The sequence below is a fragment of the Mustela lutreola genome, chromosome 6 (genome assembly GCF_030435805.1).
Source record: "Mustela lutreola isolate mMusLut2 chromosome 6, mMusLut2.pri, whole genome shotgun sequence".
Classification (NCBI taxonomy): domain Eukaryota; kingdom Metazoa; phylum Chordata; class Mammalia; order Carnivora; family Mustelidae; genus Mustela; species Mustela lutreola.
This window is the reverse complement of record NC_081295.1, coordinates 50,788,179-50,802,984: the sequence shown is the minus strand read 5'-3', so window position 1 is coordinate 50,802,984 and position 14,806 is coordinate 50,788,179. Positions and strand designations below refer to the sequence as shown.

Genomic DNA, 14,806 nt, shown 5'->3' with positions numbered 1-14,806 from the left:
GCATTTACCAGCTATAACAGTAATTGAGTCTGGACTACCTTACCTCTCCATCATAAACAACTACACAACCGGATACACTATATGAAACAACTGACTTTAAACAAAGGGCAGCATAGAACAATGATCCATGAACAAGAAGGGGAAAGAGGTATACCCTATAACCATCTCACCTTTTTTCTTTGAGGCACCGTCTGGACTCAAGTGCAAGGAGGAGAAACTGAAAAGAGTAGAACCTCACTGAGCTGAGGAGACAGAAAAAATTTTAAGGAAATAATGGCTAAAAGTTTCGAGTTTTGATGAAAACTACACTCATAGATTCAAGAATCTCAATGAATCTCAGGCAGAGTGACACCAAAAAAATCTCACTGAAACATATAATTATCAAATTGGTGAAAACCAGTGAAGCAGCTAAGGAAAAGAACTATTATATACAGAAATATGAAATTAAGAAAGGCTAAGATGAGCTAAGATGACAGTTTAGTAGGATTCTAGGTTCATCTCATCCCTTGAACACAACTAGATAACTGTCATATCATTCAAATTACCCCAGAAATCAACCTGAAGACTAAACTCCACAACTAAAAGGAGAGAAGAAGCCATATCAAAGAAGGTAGGAAGTGTAAAGATGTGGTTTGGGAGAGAAAAGATCATGGGTGCTACAGGGGAAGGAAACCAGGGTCAAGGAGAAAGTCCAAAGAGAGAGGAGCACACAGAGGAATGCACAAGGAGAACACTTCCCCAAAGCCACTGGCTGGGAAAAATGAGAGGGATTTCAACTAGGGAGGCTTAAAGAATGGAGTTTTACAAGTGGTGGACTTGGCTGGGATAGAGCCCTGAGGGCACAAACCCCTGCTTCTAGAGAGAAAGCAGGCAAGCAATTTTGGGGCAGATGGTGTGTAAATAGTGATCTGAAGAACACCTGGGGCACACAGGGAAAAGAATGTTCCTCTTCTTGGACCATGACCTTGAGAGGTAGCACCTTAAGAGGTAGCACAGAGACATCTCTCTAGAGACAAAGGAGCCACATTTGAATAAATACAGAGCCAGCCCTCAGAATAAATGCAGACACCCAAAGGAAGCAGCTCACCCCCAACAATGGCTGCCTAACCTACTTACACCTAGTACCACAGCCCTGCACTCTGGTACAACTGCCCTTCTAGTCAAACATACCTCAGTACCAGCATGGTCAGATCCTCCCCCAGAAGAACAGTGCAGACCCCTGCCCCCACCACATCCCTAAAGCCTAGGGTTTTAAAAGTCTGCAGGTTTGGCTGGGATAAAACCTCGAGGGCACTGTGCTGCTCCCAGAAAGAAGGCAGGTAAGCAACTCAGACAGTGTGGAAACACCAATCTGAAAAATGCCTGGGACAGAGTGGGGAGACTATTCACCCTTCTTGGAGTGCTTCCCCTGAAAGCAGCACAGAGACCCCTCTCTGGGACAAAGGAGCTGACTGGTGCAATTTGCCTATCTGTCCACCCCCAGCATAAAAACAGAGCCACCCATGATAAACAGCACAGTGTGAACACTAGCTGCCCAATGTGCTTACACCAAGTCCCACACCACTGTGCTCTTGTGGGACTGGCCTTTTTGGTCAAATTTTCCTCAGTTCCAGCATGATGGACACTTTCCTAGAAGACCAACAGAAAACCCCTGCCCACACCATGACCCCCAAACAGAGACTTCTGCAGGGCTTCAGTTGTATTGGAAGTAGTATCAGGTCTCATTTAACAAGCAGACAAGAGCACACCTAGTTAATATTTGCCACATTCTGGTCCAGGATCAAACATTGCCCACTGAAGGCAAGGAGAGTTCCTGCAGATGACTGGCTTAAAGAACAGAGCGGCCAAAACAACATGCAGCACACACCAGAGACACTACCTGAAGTGTCAGGCCCTGGACACTCTTCATAGAGACATCTCTCACGATCAGGAAACATAACAGGCTTATTTTACACAACAGAAGAAAAAGACAAACAAAATGCCAAGATGGAGGGATTCATCCCAAATGAAAGAATGGCACAAGGTCACAATCAGCAATAGCAAAATAGATATAAATAACAAGGCTGATGGTGAATTTAAAGCAACAATCAAAAGGACACTCAGCAGGCTTGAGAACAGAATAGAAGACTTCAGGGATGCTCGTACTGCAGAGATAAAAGAGTGAAAAAAACCCCACAAATGAAAAAAAAAAAAGAACTGAAATGCAAAGCAGATTTGATGCAATGAACACAAGGATGAAAGAAGTAGAAGAACAAACATGTGATATAGAAGACAAAATAATGGAAAATAATGAAACAAAAGAGAAAAAAGAATTATGGAACACAACAACAGACTTAGTCAACTCAGTGACACCATCCAACATAGTAACATTTGTATTATGAGTTGCAGAAGAAGAAGAGAGAGAAATGGGGGCAGAAAATTTACTTGAGGAGATAACAGCTGAAAACTTCCCTAATCTGGGGAAGGAAATGGACATCCTGATCCAAGAGACACAGAGAACTCCCATCAAAATCAACAAAAGTGGCCAACACCAAGACAAATTGTAATTAAATTTAATGATAAAGCTACAAATATCTTTATCAAAATATAGTGATAAAGAAAAAATCTTAAACAAAACAGAAGTCCCTAACTTCAAGGGAAAACCCCATAAGGCTAGCTGCAGATCTCTCAACAGAAATTTGACAAGTTAAAAGAGAGTGGCACGAAATATTCATAGTGATGAATGGGGAAAATGTGCAGCCAAGAGTACTCTATCCAGCAAGGCTATCACTCAGAATAGGAGAGATAAAGAGATTCCCAGGTAAATAAAAAATAAAGAAGTTCATGACCACTAAACCAACCCTTCAAGAAATATTAAAGGAGGCTTTTCAAGTGGAAAGGAAAGACCCAAAGTGACAAAAACAAGAAGGGAACAGAGAAAATTTCCAGAAACAATAACAAACAAGTAACAAAATGGCACTAAATAATTACTCTGAGTGTAATGGACTCAAATTTCCAATTAAAAGATGCTGGGTATCAGAATGGATTAAAAAAACAAGACCCAGCTATATGCTGGCTACAAGAGACTCATTTAGATCTAAAGGCACTTGTAGAAAGTGAGGGGATGGGAAAATATTTGTCATGCAAATGGATGTCAAAAGAAAGCTGGAGTAGCAATACTTAGAACTAGATTTTAAGCCAAAGACTGTAAAAAGAGAAGACACTTCTTGTGTGTTCCATATTCTTTTTTCTCTCGCATCATAAGGGAAATTATTCAACCAGAAGATCTAACAACTGTAAATATTTATGCACCCAACATGGGAGCACATATAATATATATAATTATAAATAAATAAATATATATATATATATATATATATTAATAACATATAAAGGAACTCATTGATAATACAATAATATTAGGGGACCTTAAAGTCTCACTTACACTAATGGAGACATCACCTAAACATAAAATCAATAAGGAAACAATGACTTTGAAAGATACACTGGACTAGATGGGATATATATATAGGCCTACCTCAAGAAGCAAGGAAAATCCCAAATAAACAACCTAAGCTTACACCTAGAAAAAGAACAACAAATGATGCCTAAAGCCAGCAGAAGAAGAGAAATAATAAGGATTAGAGCAGAAATAAATTATATAGAAACTAAAACAACAATGACAACAACAATAGAACAGATCAATGAAATCAGGAGCTGGTTCTTTGAAAAGATTAATAAAACTGATAAGTCCCAAGCCAGACTTATCAAACAGAATAGAGAAAGGACACAGACAAATAAAATCACAAATGAGGGAGAAGAAATAATAACACCACAGAAATACAAATAATTATAAGAGAATATTATAAAATCCTATATGCCAAAAAATTATACAACCTGGAAGAAATGGGTAAATCTCTAGAAACATATAAACTACCAAAACTGAAATAGAAATAAATAGAAAACTTCAACAGACCCACAACCAGTAAAGAAATTGATAAGAACCATATGATATTTTCAATAGATTCAGAAAAAAGTATTTGACAAAGTACAACATTCATTTATGATAAAAACCCTCAAAAAACTAGGGTTAGCTGGAATATACCTCAACATAGTAAAGGCCATATACAAAAACCCCACAGTTAATATCATCCTCAATATGGAAATGGTCAGGAACAAGACAGGGATGTCTACTCTCACCAATGTTATTTAATGTAGTACTGGAAGTCCTAGCCACAGCAATTAGACAACACAAAGAAATAAAATATATACAATTTAGTAAGGATAAGTCAATCTGTCACTATTTGCAGATGACATGATACTTTAAATAGAAAACCCAAAAGACTCTACCAAAAATTGCTAGAACTGATACACAAATTCAGTAAAGTTGTAAGATAGAAAATAAACATGCAGAAATCTTTTGCATTTCTATACACCAATAATGAAGCAGCAGAAAAAAAAAAATCAGGGAATTGATCCCACTTACAACTGCACCAAAAATAATAAGATACCTAAGAATAAACCTAACTAAAGAGGTAAAATATCTGATCTCTGATCTGGTGATCAAAACAGTACAGAAGCAGCAGAAAAACAGACACTTAGATCAATGGAACAGAATAGAGAACCCAGAATTGGACCCACAACTATATGGTCAACTAATCTTCAACAAAGCAGGAAAAAATATCTAATGGGAACAAAATAAAACAAAGATACAAACAAACAACAACAACAACAACAACAAAAAAAAAACAGTCTCTTCAACAAATGATGTTGGGAAATCTGGACAGCCACATGCAGGAGAATGAAATGGGACTAGTTTCTTACACCATACAAAAAAATAGACTCAAAATGGATGAAAGACATAAATGTGAGACAGGAAACCATCAAATGATCTCGTAGAGGAGAATACAGATAGCAGCCTCTTTGACCTATGCCATAGCAACTTTTTACTAGACACATCATTGTAGGAAGGGAAACAGAAGCTAAAATGAACTATTGGGACTTTACCAAGATAAAAAGCTTCTTAACAGAGAAGGAAACAACCAACAAAACTAAATGCAACCTACAGAATGGGAAAATATATTTGCAAATGACATATCTGATAAAGAGTTAGTATCCAAAACCTATAAAGAAGTTATCAAACTCAACACTCAAAAAACAAATAATCTAATTTTAAAATGGGCAGAAAAAAAAATGGGAATAGATATTTTTCCAAAGAAGACATACAGATGGCCAGAAGACACATGAAAAGATGATCAACAGCAATGATCACCAGGGAAATACAAATCAAAACCACAATGGGGTATCACTTCACAGCAGTCAGAATGGCTAAAATTAACAACACAGGAAACAACAGATGTTGGTGAGGATGCAGAGAAAGGGGAAACCTTTTACACTGGTGGGAATGCAAACTGCTATAGTCACTCTGGAGAACAGTACAGGGGTTCCTCAAAAAGTTAAAAAATATAACCTCCCTATTATCCAGCAATTGCACTACTAAGTATTTACCCAAAGGATACAAAAATACTAATTTGGACAGATAAGTGGCCCTGATATTTATAGCAGCATTATCAATAATAGCCAAATTATGGAAAGAGCCCAAATACCCATCCACTGATGAATTGATAGAGATGTGGTATACAACTTCACAATACAATATACAATGGAATATTGCTTGCTTTCCATAAAAAAAAAAAAAAATGAAATCTTGCCATTTGCAATAACATGGAGGGAACTAGAGAGTATTACACTAAGTGAAATAACTTAGAGAAAGATAAATACACTTTGATTTTAACCATATGCGGGATTTAAGATATGAAACACATGAACATACGGAGGAAAAGAGAGAGAGAAAAAACCAAGAGACAGATTTCCCCTGATTGTTACCAGGGGAAAGATGGGTGGGTAGATGGGTTAAATAGGTGATGGGGATTTAGGAGGCACTTGTGGGGATTAGCACTGGTTCTTGTATGTAAGTGTTGACTCACTAAATTCTATACCTGAAACTAATATTACACTGTTGGTTAGCTGGAATTTAAATAAAAACTTGAAAAAAAATTTTTTTTAATTTAAAAAAATATTTTAATAAGTTAAGAATTGCACAAGACTTCTCATGAGAAAATGTGTAAGGTAGAACACAGTGAAACAACAGCTTTGGGCTGTTCGTAGCTGTAACTGCCTGTTAAGAAAAAAAAAGGGAGTTCAAATCCCAGAATTTGGTGACTTCCTTCCTTCCTTCCTTCACTTTCCCCTCCCCCTTCTTTCCCCTCCCTTTCCTTTTCTTTCTATTTGGGGAGTTTATAATCTCTTGCTCCCACCTGTGTCTGTCTGTGGTACTGCAGGTTCTCTGTAGCTGCCTCAAGTGGTCTTGTTCTCCTTTTTTTCTCTGTAAGCTAATGATTTCTAGAGTATCTGTAGCCCATCCGTACTCCACATCAGACAGGACAAAAACCAGTCCCTTAGGAAGCTCTCACAAAGCCAGAATGTTTGATGCATGCATCACTGTTCCTTTTCCCCTGAGGACGAGGCCACCAAAGTATATCTTTTGTCTATCACAGAAGTTCTCTGGAGTAGTGCAAAAGTGCCCTACCTTTTGTTCTCAGCGGCATCCAAGCATCTATGTCATGTCGGGTTCCAAAAGTATTTCAAGATAGGTGAGGCAGAAATCAGTCCTTCATTCAGCTCCCAAAAAAGCTGGAATATTGGACACATGATCTAACTCTTTCTCTTCACAGAAAGAAGCACTGAGTTGGGGGTTTTCTCCACCGGTTCCATGCTGAGTTGGGGAGGACTACTGCAAGTATGTATGTGCTGGCACAAACATTTGCTTTTGTTTTCAGTGACCCCCAATTTGCCCTTTCCTGTCAGCACTTAGATTTAGGCAAGATAAAAATTAGTCCCTCAAGAAGCCCTCTGAAAACTCTTAGTTTTTGGTACGTGTTTCAGTCTTCAGGGAGATGCCAGAAGCTGAGAGTGGTCTCACAACACTCCACTGAATGGAGGGCAGGGATTATGGCAACTGATTGCCCAAAATTTTCCTGCTGGCTTTGGTGTAACTCATTTTGTGCTCACATGGGGTATAGGAGACTCTTTACTGGTATCTGTACTTCTCACAAAGGGAATTGGTCTGTGTATTGTTGTTGAATACTTGTCTCCCTGGGAGAAAGGAAACACTGAAGCCACCTTATGTCATGACATTACTACCCCAGTATATGCTGTTATTGTTCTATCCTTTATTTGTGTTAACTGCATGTGACAAGTTGGGACACTTTCTGCAGGCCACTTGACCTAGTGGGCTAATTGGTAGAACAGAGATTAAACCTAGGTCTCTGATTCCCAAGCTTTGCCTCTCAAATACTATGAATTACCATCACCTATATAGGGATGTATTAGAGGAAAAGACATGATGATAAAATTTCTTTTAAAAAACAATGATTCAGATAATATCAAGGATGGAAAGGAAAGCCATGTTTGAGATTTCTCTAGCTTTCCTCCATGACTTAGTCCTCTCTTGCCTGGACTTGCCAATTACCATTATGACAATCATTGGTCTATTTTTTAAAATCACCTTTCTAAAAAGCACAGCTCCAAAAAGAGTAATGACTTTAATGTTATTTTCAGATACTAGGCCAAGGTTATTTTAAAATTATATTATTCACATATTCTTAATAAAGACTTCTTGCTTTGGAAATTATGTCTGGAAAAATATGAACCAAAATGCATCTGCCATCTGTTACTGCTAGGAAAAGATAGAACTATACCTCATTTCTCTCTGAAGAGTGTCTTCATGACTGACAGGAAGCTCTATTGTTTATATACTACAACTCAAATTAATTTTTCAAAAGACTGCCTGATGATCCATTAGTGAAAGAAAAATCTGAAAAACATACTATTTGCTGGAACAGAACATTAGATTCAGAGTGGTCTCCAGATATAGGTTATTTGTTTCACCTTTCTTAATTCAGGACAATGATTCTGTTGTCTTTATATATGTTATGTATAGAGCAAAATAAGGATAAATTTTTTAAATTCTTAGAGACATTTAATAGAGATATTTAAATGTAGCAATGTTACCACATTGTGAAAATCATACTCAAGAATCATAAAAAATTTAAGATATGTCAGGGGGCACCTGAGTGGCACAGTCAGTTAAGCATCTGACTTGTGGTTTTGGGTCAGGTTGTGATCTCAGGGTCTGGAATCTAGCCCTGTATTGGGCTCCACACTGAACATGGAATCTGCTTAGGACTCTCTCCCTCTCCCTCTGCCCCCACCCTCTGCTCTTCTCTTTCTAAAATAAATAAATAAAATTTTTTAAAAGGTCAAGAATATACAGATGAAATGATTTTTTAACATATATAATACTTAGAATTCATTTCAAATAAATTTTTAAAATTAAATTTTGATATTTTCTTTTGAAATATTTAATCAGTGGATTTTACTCAGTGTTTTTCCTACAGTAAAAGAAAATTTATAGAAGACCAAGTTACTTGGTCTAAAGACAGTAAATACTCAGCAAGATACATCTCAAATTTCTTTGGCATTTTGAGTGAAATACAAGAATGGAAACTATTTCCTACAAACTAAAAATTTTAATAAGTCTGATAATAATTAAGAATTCACTTACAGGGACGCCTGGGTGGCTCAGTTGGTTAAGCAGCTGCCTTCGGCTCAGGTCATGATCCCAGCGTCTTGGGATCGAGTCCCACATCGGGCTCCTTGCTCCGCAGGGAGCCTGCTTCTCCCTCTGCCTCTGCCTGCCATTCTGTCTGCCTGTGCTTGCTCTCTCTCTCTCTCTGATAAATAAAATCTTTAAAAAAAAAAAAAAAAAAAGAATTCACTTACAATTTAACCTCAACCATCTAATCAATACACATTCCACTGAGGCATATATTTCAAATATTCAAATATATTTCAAATAGTCCTCTTTTTTAAGTTCTGATCTATTATGTCATTTTGATTCTGTTCTATATTATAACTATTTTTATTTTTTTATTGTCATTTTAGTCCCATACAGTATATCATTAGTTTTTGATGTAGTGTTCCATGACTCATTGTTTGCATATAACACCCAGTGCTCCATGCAATCCATGCCCTCCTTAATACCCATCACAAGGCTCACCCATCTCCCCACCCTCCTCCCTTCTAAAACCCTCAGTTTGTTTACCAGAATTCATAGTCTCTGATGGTTCGTCTCCCCCTCTGATTTCTTCCCCTACACTTTTACCTTCCTTTTCCTAACGTCTTCCATGCTATTCCTTATGTTCACAAATAAGTAAAACCTTATGATAATTGACTTTCTCTGTTTAACTTATTTCACTTAGCATAATCTCCTCCAGTCCCATCCATACTGATGCAAAAGTTGGATATTCCTCCTTTCTGAGGGAGGCATAATACTCCATTGTATGTATGGACCATATTTTCTTTATCCATTCATCTGTTGAAGGGCATCTTGGCTCTTTCCACAGTTCGGCTATTGTGGACATTGCTGCTATGAACACAGGGTGCATGTGGCCCTTCATTTCACTATGTCTGTATCTTTGGGGTAAATACGCAGTAGTGTAATTGCTGGGTCATATAACAATTTTTAAAATCAGGGCAGTAACTCTCATACTAGAAGGCCTTGTTAATAATGTAGGTCCCTGAGACCATTCTAAGAGGTACTGTGTCTTAGTCATAAAGACCAACTAGGCACCAATTTTCATTAATTCAACATATGCTTACTGAACATTTGTTATATCCCAGGACTATTCCAGGCTTTGGGGGCCACACCAGTGAACAAAACAGACTAAGATCATAATAAGAAACCCAAGAACAAAAAAACTAAATAGAGAATATGTTACTCATAAGTCCTATAAAAAGAATTAAACCAGGGTAAAGGAATGATTCTTGGTAAGGAAACATGGAGAGTAGAGTTACAAAGGATATGAGGAAATGAGCCACACAGACATCCACAATATTACAGACAGAAAACAGAGAGAGTCCATAGATCCTGAGATGAGACATGACTGATCTTTTCACAGTAGGAATGAGTTAAGAAAGGTTTTAGTGGGCCACATCATGTACAGTTTTGAGATCACAGTAAGGACTTCAGATTTTAATAAATCTATAATGAATAATATAGTGAATAAGAAGGAGATGGAAAATTTTATCTGACATGATTTTGAAAAATTCCCTCCCTTTGCAAGCATGGTGACAAGGACATCATTGGGAACTACTGCAACAATCCAGGCAAATGTTAATGATGGCATGGAATAAAGTAGATTTCATATATATATAGAAGGTAGAGCACAAAGCATTTGCAAGAATGCCAGAAAAAGAGGGGAGTTAAAGATTATACCAAGGTTTCTGGCAAAGGCATCTAGTAAATATAAGTTGTGATGTGGCAACACTGATAGACTATAGGAAGAGCTAACATGTATTTTAGAGAAAGGGAATGGAATCAGAAGTATTATTTTTCAATTTAGGTTTGAGGAGATACTTTTTTTTAAGATTTTATTTATTTATTTGACAGAAAGAGACCACAAGTAGGCAGAGAGGCAGAGAGAAAGGAGGAAGCAGGTTACCCACCGAGCAGAGAGCCCGATGCAGGGCTAGATCCCAGGACCCTGAGATCATGACCTGAGCTGAAGGCAGAGCCTAACCCACTGAGCCACCCAGGTGCCCCTTGAGGAGATATTTTTAAATGTTCACATAGAAATGACAAATCGGCATTTCATGAGCCTGACTGACATTCAAGGAAGAAGTCAAGGTTAGAGATAAATACACTGGAGTCATCAGCATATTATTGGTGTTTAAAATACTGTAACATTAAGAGGTCAGGAAGATAAGAAAGTGGTCAGTGAGGTAAGAGACAAAGTAGTCAGTGAGGTAAGAGACAAACAAGGAGAATGTATGTCCTAGAATCCAGTGAAGAAAGAGTTTCAAGTAGGGAGTTGTGATTGAGTCACATGCTGCTGAATAGATAATCCAGGATAAAGTACTGAGAAAGGATTACCATTTTTGGAAGGTTGGAGGCCACTGATAAACTCAACAAGAGCAGTTTCAATGAAATGGTTGAGGTCATATTCTGAGTAGAGTAAGTTCAAAAGAAAATAGGAGAAGAAGTAGAGGCAATGAGTATGAACAACTCTGCAGAGTGGTTTCAATTTAAATGAATCTGAGAAATGAGATAAGCACATGGGTTAAGACATGAGATCAAAGAGGATACGTGGATTTTTAAATGACTGTTAGTATGATTTGTAAATATTTCACTGGGAATGATCTGGAAGGGTGGGAAACTAAGCAGGAGAAGAGAAAAGAGATAGCAGTAGGGACAATGTAGGTTGGAGCAGATGGGCACCAGGGCACCGAAAAGGGATGAGCCTTAGATGGAACATAGCTCATTCATTTTGAAAAGACTGAAGGCAGAGTTTGAGAGCACTGAGAGCATTGAGAGATGTATGTAAATGCATGTTTTAGTGATAGGAGGTGGAATTTCTTTTCTTTCCTGATCTTGTTTTCTCAGTAAAATAACAAAGCTATTAACTAACAGTGGGAAGGTAGAAGTGGGGTTGGGGATTTGATGAAAGGGAAAGTATAAACTAATTGTCTATAAAAGTGGAAAAGTGAATTGAGTAGGGAAAAGCGTAGGATTGCTGGGCAGCACTAAGAACCTCTTTATAGTCATGGATTTTATGAATTTTTTTTCCAGCCACGTTGAGTCAGTTTGCATGAAGACATAGAACATGCCTGTAGACACAGAGGTGGAGATTACAGTGATTCACGTACAAGTCAAAGAATGCCAAAGTTTGCCAGCCCTCACAGGAAGCTAAGAGAGAGGCATGTAATGGATTCTCACTCGAATCCTTAGAAGAAACCAACTCTGCTTCTTGATTTTGGACTTCTAAGCTTTCAGAATTAGGAGAAAATTAATTTCTTCTTTTAGGCCACCAGCTTGTGATACTTTGCAATGGCAGCTTTGTGAAATACAGGTGTTAAGGATAAGCATCAGTGAATTCCTCATAAATTTGGGTTGGCTTTTTCTCTGAACATATGAATTTTAACTTGCAGACATAAAATGTTGTCCATCAAGTGCTTATCCTAAATGCAGCATGAAATATGCCCAATCATCTTAAGAGAATTGGTATTTGTAAATTCAATTTCTTATTATGTGCTTTTCTCTTTGGGATCTTTTTACAATGATGTATTACAAAGCATCATTCCCATCCCTGAAGTATCTTACTGCAAACACTTTTTAATTCTTCTTATCCCCACTGTTTGCTTCCTGTCTTTGAGTCTGTTCCCTATACTTGACCAAGCATTTCCTTACATGACTTTTAAAAAACTAAAATGATTCAATTAAAAATATATGAGCATGCACAAGAGCATTAAACATATGTATGCACTACCAGTTCAATTTATATGTTTATGTTATTAACATAAAGCTACTGATGCTAATAATCTAATAGAGATGAAAAATTTGTATTAACAACACATAATTCAAAGTGAAACTCTAAAATCCAGAGTGCAAATTCTAATTAGCATCCTGTAATTCTGCTACAAAACCATTGGCTTATAAATTTCGGATATCAGCTTCATCTTGCTAATAATTCAAGCAATAAATTCTCAGAAGCAAGATGTATAAATTTAAGCTGATATATCCTCCATTTTTCTAGCATATGTGTATAACACAAAATTAATATATGCAAAATTCTCACTTAGCTGGTAACAATTTTCATATTGCAAATTTTCATCAACGAGATATGAATATGGCCTTGCATCTAAAAACTTGACTTTAATAACTGTGTCCCATACTTACCATCAAATCATCAAATTTTGGGACGCCTGGGTGGCTCAGTGGGTTAAAGCCTCTGCCTTCGGCTCAGGTCATGATCCCAGGGTTCTGGGATCGAGCCCCGCGTTGGGCTCTCTGCTCAGCAGGGAGCCTTCTTCCTCCTCTCTCTCTGCCTGCCTCTCTGACTACTTGTGATCTCTGTCTGTCAAATAAATAAATAAAATCTTTAAAAAAAAATCATCAAATTTAAATGAAGATAAATCATTATTTGACACAATGAAAAGAACCCAAATTCTGATATGCTCTAATGACTGTATTACAGTAAATACTATTTTTAGTTTGTAAATACTAAGATCTCTTCTTTTTTTCTGCAAGACTTTTAGACCTAATTATTTTCTTAGAAGTTAATACTATTTTATAATAGTATTTTTTAAAAAGTTATCAAGGTAGTCAATGAGCTCTAACTTAATTATCTGGCTTTATCAAAGGATGAGAAAATTATTTTTAATTTTAATTTTAATTATAACTAAGCACACTTTAACAATAATAACAAAATCTCTCTACATGAAGTGAAAATTTAACAACTTAATATGGTAATTAGTATTTATAACTATCCCTATTCAGCTTCTATTAAAAAGCACTTTATGAGCACAGGGTGGTGGGTGAAGAAGAGAAAGAATTAATTTTAAAGATTTATCATTTCATTGAAGAGAAGACCTTGAACAACCCAAACTAATGACCAGTTAAAATTACTCCTCTAGTTGTATTCAGCAAATGGATACAACTGAAATCTAAATTCACAACTTCCTTTGATCAGGTTCTTCCTAAATAATTTGTCTTACTCTTCTCTGCATATAATTAACAAAAGGGGCACTCTTCTGATTTGTCAACAGTCTATATTATAATCCTGTAAAATACATAGCAGAAGTTTAGATAGAAGCACTTTGCATTAATCCCATGAGTTATTGGAAGAGAGAGACTCTCCTCTTCAGGGACAGTTTAAGATAGTGCATATTCTATTTAACTGGAGAATGAAATTCTAAAAGGTTCCAGATAACTTTTGAATATTTTTTTCAACCTTGTAATAATCGCCAATAATTTTTACCTGTAGTCACGTGTAAAAATGAATGTTATATCATTTAACAATATAGCTCCATTGAAACTAAAATTTGAGCACTTACACAGGAAGTATAACAACTTTTCAAAAAATGCAATATATCAAACCACATACCAAGGCAAGTAACAATTTCTCTCCAACTATTTGACCCCTCACACTTACATTCCCCAGCTTTACTGAGGTATACTTGGCAAACAAAAAATTGCACATAATTAATGTATACAACTTGTTGGGTTTGAGCATATGTATGAACTTATATTACCATTATCATAATAAAAGTAATAAACATATCCATCAACTCCAAGTTTCCTTGGGTCATTTTGTTTTCTCTTGGTAAAAACACTTAATATATCTATCCTTTTAAAATTTTAAGTGTACAATACCTTAGTGTTAACTATGGGCACTCTATTATACAGCGATCTCTGGGCCTTACCCATCTTGTATAACTTTAACATTATACCCATTGAACAATTCCCCAATACTCTCCCTCCATCCTGTAGTAACTACCTCTGTATTGTTTATTTCTATATGTTCGAACATTGCAGATGCCTCATTTAAGGGGAACCATGCAGTATTTGCCCTTCTGTGACTGATTCGATTCACTTAGCAGTATGTCTTCTAGGTTCATCAATGTTATTGTAAATGGTAGGACTTCCTTCTCTTTAAAGGCTGAATAAATTCCAGTGTATGTATATACAACATTTTCTTTATTCATGCATCTTGTTGATTGACATTTGAGTTGGTTTTTTATCTTGGCTATTATGAATAATACTGTAAGAAACATGGTGTGTAGATACCTAAGATCCTGATTTCAATTATTTTGGAGATTTACCCAGAGGTGGAGATTTACCCTGAAGTGGATCATACGGTACTATTTTCCATAGTGGCTGCTCTATTTTACATTGGAACCCTGTTTAAGGGTTCCAGTTTCTCCA

The 14,806-nt window shown here is 36.7% G+C and overlaps 1 long non-coding RNA gene across 1 annotated transcript in view; it reads right to left on the bottom strand.

The window, feature by feature from the left end:
* The window catches only part of LOC131833132 (uncharacterized), a 48,559-nt gene extending 35,753 nt beyond the window's left edge, over positions 1–12,806 (bottom strand). Inside the window, exon 1 of the long non-coding RNA XR_009354331.1 lies at positions 12,779–12,806. This is a non-coding gene — a long non-coding RNA (uncharacterized LOC131833132). The remainder of the gene's footprint in view (positions 1–12,778) is intronic.
* Positions 12,807–14,806: the final 2,000 nt, after the last annotated feature.